General features: G+C 35.0%; 2 long non-coding RNA genes across 3 annotated transcripts; both read left to right on the top strand.

Moving 5' to 3' along the window:
• The first annotated feature begins 2,030 nt into the window (after positions 1 to 2,030).
• Positions 2,031 to 3,801, top strand: LOC127742529 (uncharacterized). 2 transcript variants are annotated; one of them, XR_008003862.1, is made up of 4 exons: positions 2,031 to 2,266; positions 2,417 to 2,563; positions 2,987 to 3,130; positions 3,373 to 3,801. It is a non-coding gene; the product is annotated as an uncharacterized LOC127742529 (long non-coding RNA). The 2 variants fall into 2 exon arrangements; XR_008003861.1 differs by lacking the exon at positions 2,987 to 3,130.
• Positions 3,802 to 3,875: 74 nt separating this feature from the next.
• Positions 3,876 to 4,933, top strand: LOC127742530 (uncharacterized). The gene is made up of 2 exons (XR_008003863.1): positions 3,876 to 3,989; positions 4,678 to 4,933. It is a non-coding gene; the product is annotated as an uncharacterized LOC127742530 (long non-coding RNA).
• Positions 4,934 to 11,697: the final 6,764 nt, after the last annotated feature.

The following is an 11,697-nucleotide window of genomic DNA, read 5'->3' as shown; positions in this document are numbered from 1 at the left end:
GTACGTTTGTGCTTCAAAATTCTATTTTTGAGCTATATCTTTCATCGGGCTTCTAGATTATACTATTCTTTCTATATATATATATATTATGTATGAGTTTAGAACTGTCGTAATCTCTAATTGACCTTGGCTTTACGACGCGAGGTAAGGCTTAGGCTAATTAGGGTGTTACAACTTTTCTTCCACACTAGACTAGCATCTGCACAGAAAAATAGACAGTGCATGAGTGATTCTGGTGCTGACTTGCAGATTGGATATGTTGCCAGAATAGATGAAAACCGTTGGTGGATGAGAAGCAGAATAGGAAGCTTACCATGGAGGATTTTTCATGCAAAGAGCAAAATTTTGTAAGAAATTTTCAGCTTCCATAAATGGCTCCAAATTGTCTTCTGTTGCATGAAGTTTGGACAAAATTCAATGGAACTAGGGTAAAATTGATAAGCAATCTTATATCTTGATGCAACATCATATTTTTCGCTCTGTTCATCACCTATTGAATTGTGTCTTCACCTTCTCCCAAAATTTTGGAGAGGATTCATTGAGCAATTTATGGAGAAAAAAGATTTAAGATTAATGCTTGGTTTCACTGTTTATTTGACAAAAATAGGTCTTTCACCCATAACAAATGGTAATTATCTGATAGTAGTGCTGTAGATGGTGGAACAGTAAAGGGGTAAGGAGGAAGGAGTCATGGTTCACTGAAGATTCAGATACCACCAGAACTTACATTTCAACTAATGTCTTTCTCTACAATTCGCCTCCCTTAGAGAATACTCTACCAACCCCAAGAAGGTAAGATTCCTACTTCTGCTGTAAGGATAGAATTAAATCTAAAGTATTTATCTTTAAATATTCTAGAAAGAAGAGAGTTAGGCTGAGTCACGATTTTTCAGCACTGTTTACCCAAAAGAGCTAGGTTTTGAGCACTGCCATCTTTGAAACCAAGCCCACCTTCTTTTTAGGCATAGTCATCTTATTGAAGTTGATTCGCACCATTCACCTTTCAGAGCATTGCTACCCCCACCAGAACTGGGTTAGAATACTATGAATTTCATTTAGCAAGCTGTCCGAAAGTTTAAAACATGACAAGATGTAGATTGGTATGACTTCACCAACTGCTCTGACACTACAAGAAAAAAGGCCTGTCGGCACACTTTTTTCTTGCCACGCTTTTAAAGCGTGCCTAAAAGTGGTCTATGGCCACGCTTTTGCGAGGGTGGCCACTGATTTGTGATTTGGCCACGCTTTTTTTGCTACGCTTCAAAAGCGTGGCCATAGAGAGAAATCGGCACGCTTTTATGAGGGTGGCGACTGATTATTGATTTGGCCACGCTTTTTTTTGCCACGCGTCAAAAGCGTGGCCATAGAGAGAAATAAGTACGCTTTTGAAGCGTGGCTGATTTGTCTTCCTATAGGCACTCTAAAAAAGCGTAGCGACATAATTTTCACCAATTTTTTATTCACACTTCAATTTTTTCCCAATTAAACACTTCAACCCTAAAGAAGTGACAATCTTTTCACTGCTCAAGCCTCGGACACTAGCTGCCAGCCCCTTCATCTTCATCACTACCATGTCCCAATTCATCACTGCTAATGAGAACCCATGCACGCCCTTCATCTTCATCACCGCCGAGAACCATCACACCCAGCCCTCTCTCGTAGCCCTCTATCGCACCCTCTCTCGCACCCAAACGGCAAGCCTCCTCCTCGGATTCCCAACCCTCGCACCCTCTCTTGCAAACTTCTATCGGCGCTTCTCCGTCGGCGCAGCCTGCCTCGGCGTGCACCCTCAGCGATCTCTCTCTCTCGCAAACCCTAAACACTAAAGACGCTGCCTCTCTCTCGCTCCTCCCTCAATCATCGCTTCCTCTCCCCCAATCAGCGCTTCCTCTCCCTCAATCGACGCTCAACCCTCACCATCTCCATCGTTCATCGTTCATCGTTCATCACCCATGCCTTCGAACCCTAAATCTAAAATCACCCTCCCCTCACTGGAACCCTAACTCCCTAAGTCTCTTCTCTCACTCTCTTCTGTCCCTCGCACACGCCAGAACCGCCGTCGCACAGAATCCCCTTCGCACACGCCATCGCAGACTCGCACGTCTCGCGGTCTCGGTCCAAGGCGTGTTCTCCTCGTCGTGTCGTCTCCATCCCGTGAATGTCTGCGTCCTACTCTCCCGTCCTGTGAGCGTCGCTGTCCTCCGCGTCCCGTGAACGTTGCTGTCCTCCCCGTCCTGAACGCCGCCGTCGTTCTTCCTGATTCCTGGTTTGTGAAATTCTCCTTTTAACTACTCTGTTTTTTAAATCTTCTAGACCTCTCTTATATCTATTAATCTTCTATTTGTTCTGGTTCTATTATTAAATTGGTTTTGCTGTGTTTAATTTGCTATTAATCTTCTATTTGTTCCCCAACTAGTCGCTCATCCCTCGCGCCGTTGGCTTCGGTGGCGCCATTTTGCTGTGCGTAGCTTTGGCCAACTTCATCTCCGACCGCCGTTGGACGAAGAAGAAACCGATTATGAAGAAAAGCAGAGGAGTGGTTGCTCTTCAAATTATCCAAGAGGTACAAATCCTACTATTTTTTAGGGTTTTAATTGATCATATTCATATTTGAAGTCTGAATGAATAAAATTTTTAGATAAATTCATAGTTTGTGACAAATTACACTACAAGAAAAAAACCCCTGGCTTCAGTGGGATCTGCATGGAAAACTATCAAGTCACTACTGGTATATGAATTGTACTGATTTCTTATATTGGAGTATATGAAATTTATTTCAACTTGGATAATGAGATTCATTCACTGGTATTCTTTTAATCTTAGTATATGAATTATACTTTATTATGACACACATGCATTTGTTCGAATAGTACAGATACTTGATACAAGGTTTGAGTGATATGATCGTTTGTTATTTTGTTTGGTTATGATGAAAATTGCTTATTGGAATGGTTTCTGATTTTTGTCTTTAATTTTTTTGGTAAAGAAATACTAAATGGGGGTTTCTTGAGGGTGTGAGTATGTCTGATGCACCGCCACCTAGAACGGTCTTGGTGCAGCAGTGTATCCGTGATAGAGGTGTATTGGAAGTTCTATGCAACTATGATGCTATCAGTCTACTAAAATTAAGGTCTCTTCTATAGTGCCTAACATTTACTGATAGACTTAAAAAATAAAGATGCGAGTCTTACTTTATCTCTACTTTAGACAAGTTAAACAAAAATTTTGTAAACACCAAAGAATCTACTAAATTAAATTAAAAAAGAAAAAACTAAATTGTTCCTTAAATTAACTGACCTTGCAACTTTTTAATTGAGTTCTTAACCCATTATCAACATTATTTTCTCGGCTGAGTTTCTTTTTCTCGATCAGGAGTGAAAGAACTAGAAATGGTGGCAACGTATGAAGAAGCGAGAGATTATATGGCACAAGTGCAAGAAGCATTTCAAGATAAGAAAGAAGACTATCATTGCTTTATGCAACTTCTCCAACTTCTCGAAGATCATTTCTTCTTGTGTGTTTTGTGTTTTGTGTGTGTGTGCAACTGTTCTTTTCCTTTTACTAAATTACTAATCATGCAGTAATGTTTGTTGCCACTTTGCTTTCTTAATTAGTTAATTCTTTCCTTGCCTCTTTTATTAGATAATGTCAGTTGGCAGTTTATAAACTAGCTTCTCTACCGTAGGTAGATGGTGGATGAAAATCTGAGAGTGCACTCAAGACATATTCTGAACTTTCACCATGTGAATGACAGTTCAAAACTCATTTAAAAATTCAAACCAGATTTATTTGTTACTTACCCTTCTGTCTGTTACTTTCCTAGTTGCATTATAGTGGAAGATTAAACTGTGTTGCTTGATTTTATATTTGGTTAGGTTCTTGGGCCATTTTCAGCCACAACAGGGAAAACCAGCACTCTGGGAGCTAGATTCAGATCAGTATTGCACTGTTGGGAAACACGGCCCTTCTTCAGTTAATAGCAATGTTAGGTATGATGACTAGTATCTACCAACCAAACTTTCGTTAGCCAATTTTGATCTTTCCTGCGTAATTTCATTTATACTTTCCTATTTAAATCAGCTTTCATTCTCAACTTATTCTCAAATTGAAATAGAAGTTAAGCATATGAAGTTATACATCAACCTTGCTGAATTTGTGATGCAAGGAATTCAGAATTCCTTTGTAGTGATGTTTGTCCAGAATTCCTGTTTGGCAGATATTTCACCTAAATTTTTTTTCAATTTGAGCTAGATGGTTTGATTTCTTTTGTTTCCCTTCTTTGTTTTTTGTTATTTCATTGTGCAATTTCTGATTTATAACTTGATTATTATTTTTTATTTGCTCTTTCTACAGTCGTTTGAGAAAAATTAAAAGTGAGTTTTGTTTGTAGTGAAAGAATTTTTTTCTTTTATCAAAGTGTTTGGAAAATAAAAGGAATTATCATTGACTTCATCATCCTCACTTGAGAAGAATCCACTTGTTTTCTTGTTTGTTAATTAAGTATGAATTTGGTGATTATTTGATTAAGGAATGCACAGTTGGTGGCTCTTGGTGGCTATTTAGTTAAGTATGAATTTGGTGACTACTTGATTCCTTTCTTTAATATTTATCATGGCAAGATGCTTTATAATTTGCTTACCTTCTGTTTTTTCGTTATCCATATGATCATAATTGCAGATTATTCTTGAAGTGTATTGTGGAGCTTTCCATTTGATTCCTTTATCCGAGGAAGGCCTAGTACAAGCTTGGGGTGATTCAATGACATTTCTTAATTTCCTTCCTAGAAATTCATTTTTGTTTATGTTTGTAAATTTCATGTACACTGTGGTTGCATGTATAGAGATGACATGGCTAATTTGGTTTGAATTCTATTAATGTAATATTATTTTTTATTGATTAATTTTTTTAAATGACATTTACATATTTTTGTTAATGTTTTTTTAATTATTTTTGGAGTGTATTAGAGTGTGTAAAAAAGCTTATACTAATTTTTTAAATTTGCTAAGGATATAGCCACGCTTTTAAAATGTGGCAGTAGTTTTTTCTTTATCGGCACGCTTTTGAAGTGTATCCAAAACCAACTTTCTGGGCACGTTTTAAAAGCGTGGCGATATGTACACTTATAGGTACGCTTCTCAAGTGTACCCATAGGTTAAGACCTATGGCCACGCTTTTTAAGCGTGGCAAGAGATGAAAGCGTGGCAACAAAAAAAGCGCGCCAATAGATCTACAAAAGCGTGCCGATAGAGCAATCGGCACGCTGGCAGATGTGACCCTTTTAAAAGCGTGCCGATAGCTCAAAAAGCGTGGCGAATAGCTATCGGCACGCTTTTTTGTACTTTTCGGTACGCTTTAAAAGTGTGGCAGAAAGCTTATTTTCTTGTAGTGTGAGTAATACCTGTCTTTCTCTATTAGATAACAAAAACCTTTTCCATCCGTATTTTCTTTTGAGAACCTTATCTTTGATTGAGTTGAAGATGATTTTTTTAGAGCGATTGACAAAAGAATGTAGACCCAAATATTTATCCTGTGAACCTATGTGAGAAATATTCAACTGGGCTGCTAGGGAAGTTCTAATTGGCACTAGAGTGTTATTATTGAAAAACAGGACTGATTTATTAAGATTAACTCTTTGCCCACTAAAACTCTCATAAGATTCTAACAATTCTAGAATAGAGGCACAACTATTTTTCGAAGTTTTACCGAATAGAATGGAATCATCAACAAATAGCAAGTGATTTATAGTTGGGCATCTTCTGTTTATTTGAATTTTTTGAATGAGAATGTTTTGCTTTACTTTGTGTAGCAAGAAGAAAAATCCTTCTGCACATAATAAGAAAAGAAAGGGATAGAGGGACACCTTGATGAATGCTTCTATTTGGTTCAAAAAAATCATAGGGTTGACTAGAGGTGGAAAACGGGCCTAAACTCGTCGGGCTGGCTCGCGTAACCTACCAAAAAGGTAGACGGAATGAAAAATTGAGACCACCATACATCAAAAGCCCACTTAGCCTGCACCGCTTAAACCGCGGGCTTTGGCGGGGCGGGGCGGGCTTCCCCGTCGGGCTTAGAATTTTTTTTAAAGATGTTCTAATTTAGTGTTTTGGATTATGTTCTAAACTTGTAGATGTTTAATTATATGTTTTGGACAAATATATATTTTACTTTGGACAATGTTGGTTTTATTATTTTGTTTCAAAAAACTTGGTGTATGATTATGTTTATTACATATTTATAATTATAAATACTTTAATATTTGTGAATTTAGAAATTATAATTTTTTATGTTTTTAGAAATTATAAATTCATTAAAATGGTTGTGAAATTATATATATTATTTAATACTTAATAGTAAAAAAAGGAGATTTGATGGGTTTGGCCCGTCAGTCCACCAGCTCACTGTTAGACGGGGTGGGGTGAGGTTTCAGGACTGCCTCATTAGGCGGGGTGGGGTAGGCTAACCTGCTAAAGGGCAGGCTTTTGGTGGGGTGGGGCGAGCTTCCCTACTTGCCACCCCTAGGGTTGACCTTCCACAACAAAATAAGAAACGATTGTCGTCAATTTACGAATCCAATCAATAAATCTCGATTTAAAGCTCAACTTCTCCTTAAAATTGTTATATGATTCAATGATTGTTAGAATTTAAATATTTAGTTAGAGTTGAAATTGTAAATTTGTAGTAAAGTTGAAATTTAAAAATTTAAATACCAAAAATACCATCACATAACAATTTAAAATTTAAAACTTTAAATAACTTTTGTATAACAAACAAAATATTTTATTTAATTTATGTCTATTAACTAAAGAGTTAGAATTAAAAAAATTTAAAAACACTAATAAAAAATATATGAATAAATGTTTGAATTATTATTTTAAATAATAAATTAAAATTGAAATTTTAAATTATAAATTATAAATTGATTTTCATTGAATAATTATTATTATTCTTGTTATTGTGTTAAAAAAAATATTAGATCATGCCTAATATAATCTAACATATGACAACACAATATACTATATGTTGTCCTAATTTCTTTTTTCTTCTTTTATTTTCTTTTATTGTTGTTCTCTTCTCTGTTTCTTCTTTGAAATACATCTTCTTTCTCTTCAAGCTAACGCTGCTCAAACTATACGTATTTGTGATGAATAATATGTCGTTAATCTCTTTTATAGTCTATTCTTCCTTTTCTATTTTCTCTTTCTATTTTTATTCTATCTCTCCCATATATTCCTACTCTTTGCTTTGCTCTCCTGCTTCACCTATTTTGTAGGTGCCACGATAAAGATGAAGTCATCATGCCTGTTGTACCTCCAATTTTTGAGTGCTAGTGGTGGGTTGGAGAAAGCATATTTCCCCTTTCACTTCGCAAGCATAAAAAGTGAGGGGGTTTAATTCTATTTCATAGGGCCTTTCACGAATTGGATCTACATATTTTGGTAGCCATTTCTTTTCATGTATATTTTTTAAGAATTAATCATTTTTAAATAGGATAAAGTACTATTTTGATCCTCCAACGTTTGGGACAAATTTTAATTTGGTTCTTAATATTTTAAAAATCCTATTTCAGTCTTAAACCGTTTCAAATGGGTTCAATATTGTCACACAGTTAAATTTGACCTGAATAATTAGCATATTTAAGAGCCAATATAATGTTCGATTTTAGTATGTAAATAAAATTGACGTACCAATTATCACTAATGTAAACATTTTTTCGTTAATTATTCAAGACAAATTTAATGGCATGACAATTGAATCTGTTTGAAATTTTATGGAATTAAAATAGGATGTTTGAAATGTTAGGAATTAAATTAGGATTTAACCCAAATATTAAGAAGCAAAATAATACTTCACTCTTTTTAAATATTTATGTAAATAAAAAAAGTGAGTTTCTAGCAACCAAAATTTAAATGATGAAAGTAAACTATAACTCAATTGGATAGTTTTTTATTGGAACATCTATAATGATTGTTATTGCAATTGGATAGTTTTTTATTGGAACATCTGTAATGATTATTATTGCAGTCAAACCAAATACAAATGTGAGTGTAGTTATAAAAGACTCTTTGAAACTCAAGTCAGTAAATATTATAAATATTCATTTATATATGAGCAATAGAGTATAAAAGTTAGAGTTTGTAAAGCTAAAACTTGTTTTTTGTTACCTAAGTTTGGCCTAAGGATAATAATTGTTCCAAACATGCCTCTCTTGAGAGCACATTAGCCTAACATGGTCGAATCTCAATAAAATCCAAGTCAAATTTTGCCTAAATTTGAAACAGATTTATTAAATTCCTTACTAGATTTTTCACCATTTACTATAATTGAATAGCATAAAATTAAGTCTGAAATAGTTTGATGAGGTGTATGTGTGGATTATTTTTGAAAATTACAAGGTCTGATTCTTGATGGTTCATATACAATTAGTTCATGAATGTTGTATGAAAAAGGGTCAATGAAAGGAAGGTTGTGATTTCCTATTACTGACACTGATTTGCATGACAAATTATGATCATCAAACTTGAATGGAAAAATATGCTCATAGAACTCAACAACTCTTGATAAGAAAACTTTTCTAAACTTGAGATCATACAATAGTTATTCTATCACTCTTTCTTTATGTCCCAAGAAAGCACATTTTCCAACCTATTTGCAACTTGTCATCGCAAGTTCAAGCTCCTTGACAAACATGTGCTTGACTTGAGGGATGGTGTGACTTAACACCCATACCTTTCTCACTTTACTGCATGGGTGCATGCATATGTTAAATAGAAATTTTTTAGTTTATTAGACTTAGTTACGTTAGCATATTTATGATTAGTTAGTTAGTTACTCTTTGAAGCTATATATAAATAGACCAACTTGTACCAAAAGAAGTTAGTTTGATCACATTTTTCATTATGCGCTTTTCTCATATTGAGAATTGGCACAGAGCTTTCTCTCAAAATCCAAGTTCTTGAATCTCTCTCCTTGATGCCTTGGCATCATTAGCAAATTTTATATATCTTTTTAAGTAGTTTTCTTAAGTTTAATTCGAAGTTCTTATGTTTTTAATGAAGTTTTTATAATTAATCATATATTTGGAGTTGTTTTAGAATTATTATGTATTCAAGATTATTTTTAAAGTAATCAGAAGAAGAGAAATAAACAAGGAAGACATAAGATTAAAGTCCCAGAAAAAGGGGCACTAGACACCTAAGAAGTACCAAATGGGCACCCAGCACCCCCTCACAAAGTCGCTCAAATGGGCACCCAGCTCTAAGGAATCCAAAGCTCAATGCCCAAGGTGGAAGCTTAGCGCTTTTGACAAAAAAGTGAAGGCTGGTGCCTGACTTTGGGGGATGACGCCTAGCACTAAGTGATCCATTTCATGGGCGCCGAGGGCCCAAGTTTAGCGCCCAATTTCAAGTGAATTTCCACTCCCAAGGGTCCAAATTTCATCGAAGTTTGGTACCAATGTCTTAAGTTCAGCGCCAGACCCATGATCCTCTCCTAGGAAGCTCTAATTCAGCCTAAAGATTGAAGATTTGAATGATTAGTTATCAGTAACTTCTTCTACAAAGATAATATTTAGTTTTAATTTAGATTTGAATTATTATTTTAGTTATCTTATCCTTCCAAAGATAAGATTAGAATTAGTTTTTGAATTTGAATTCTAGGATAGGATTTAGGATATAAATAAGTGAACGATGGTTCACAGTAAGGATCTCGCAGAATCTAGCATCCATCATCTCATTCATTAGCTTTTGTTTATCATGAGTAACTAACTTTCTTTTGTTAAGGGTTAGGAGCTCTGTTTGATTTTCATGGATTAGTAATGTAATTGTTTCTTTTATTTTAATTTATGCATTGATACGGTTTCAAAACCGAGTCTTGTTCTTCATCTTTAATGGTTAGAATTACTGGAAAATATTCTAATTCTTTCTTGGATTCTGTTATTACTTTGGAAAATTTAATATCGGAATTAGCTTGAAACTCTTTCTCATGATTTTTCAACTTGACTAGAAATAGTATTTAGAAAGTTATGCGATGTTAAATTGAGATTGTGCTTAATCTCTTTTCTTAATTAATTGATTAAGAAATTGGCGATTAAATAAGTTAAAGATAAATTGAATGGCCAAGGAATTGGAATTTGAATATATATGATTTGTCGTGAAAGTATCTTGCATGAATCAAAGTAAATAAACACGAGTATTTCCTTTTTTGAAAGTTAAATATCTCCGAAGCCTTTAACATCTTTATTCACTGTTTACTTCTTTAGATTCATAAGCATTCATTCATTCACACCAAACACTCTTCTTTACTGTTCTTTATTATTTCAAGATTCACATCATTCTTCTTGCAAAGGTTCGGTTGATCTACTTAGAAGATTCAATTAGAAGTTGCTTGCTTAATCTTTTAATTCTCGTGGGAACGATATCTACTTACCGTGATATTACTTGAAGCGATTTGGTGCACTTGCCAATATTTGGCCGTATCTAGTTTTTGGCTCATCAAGTTTTTGGTGCCGTTGTGGGGATTAACTGAGATTGACAACATACATCGGGTTGAATCACTAAATTAGATTTTTGTTTTAATTTATTTTATTTTTTTTATTATTCCTTTTATTCTTCTTTTCTTCTTTTTCTCTATTCCACACGGTGTATTTTATTTATTTTCTTGTTTTTGTGCATGTAAAGGAGAGAAAGATTGCACACTCTTTGATCCTGAAACAAACATAACACTTGCACAATTAAGGAAGAAAGCAAGGGCTAGGAGAGAAGTGGAAGAGAGAATGGCAGAGGTGAACAACAATGTGAGAAGGACCCTTGGTGATTACACCACACCCACTACTGATAGCTGTGGAAGTAGCATAGTGAGACCCACGGTTCAAGCTAACAGTCTAAAACCCTCACTAATGCAATTGGTATAGCAAGACCAATTCAATAGTGGATCTCAAGAGGATCCTAATATGCACATAGCTAGTTTTTTACACCTATGTGACACAGTAAAGAGTAATGGAGTTAGCTCTGAAGCCATCCGACTACGACTATTTCTATTTTCTTTGAGAGACAGAGCCAAGCAGTGGCTCCAAGTTCAACCTTTGGATAACATAACATCATGGGAAGATTTAGTTAACAAATTTCTAACTAAATATTTTTCACCCCAAAAGTTGGCTCGATTAAGGAATGATATAAACTCCTTTTTCCAAGGAAGGTAAATCACTCTATGAAGCTTGAAAAAAATACAAAGAGATGTTGAGAAAATGCCCATACCATGTCTTTCCCAAGTGGCTCCAAATCCAAAATTTTTATGATGGAGTCTCTCAAGCCTCGAGAACCATGATCGACTCATCAGCATGAGGTTCATTACACATAAAGACACCTAAAGAAGCATTGGAGTTGATTGAATCAGTGGCAGCCAATAATTTTATGTATTCATCCGAGAGGACCACTAAAAAGTGTGTGATGGCACTAACACCATGGATATAAATTTAGTAAAAAATAGAATTATGTCTCAACAACTCTGCTCACTCACAAAACAACTAGAACAGAGGCAAGTTTCAGCCATTAGAACACAAGCCATATGTGACTTGTGTGGAGGGGCACATCTGAGTAGGGGGTGTGAACTATGTAAAGAAGTCTATTCATCCACTAAGAAAGTAAATTTCATGGGACATTTCTCAAGGCCAGAGAACGACCCATTCTCCAAAACTTATAA

This window comes from Arachis duranensis, chromosome 10, assembly GCF_000817695.3.
Source record: "Arachis duranensis cultivar V14167 chromosome 10, aradu.V14167.gnm2.J7QH, whole genome shotgun sequence".
NCBI classification, from domain to species: domain Eukaryota; kingdom Viridiplantae; phylum Streptophyta; class Magnoliopsida; order Fabales; family Fabaceae; genus Arachis; species Arachis duranensis.
Note: the sequence above shows the minus strand (reverse complement) of the source record. Positions and strands in the feature narration are given on the sequence as shown.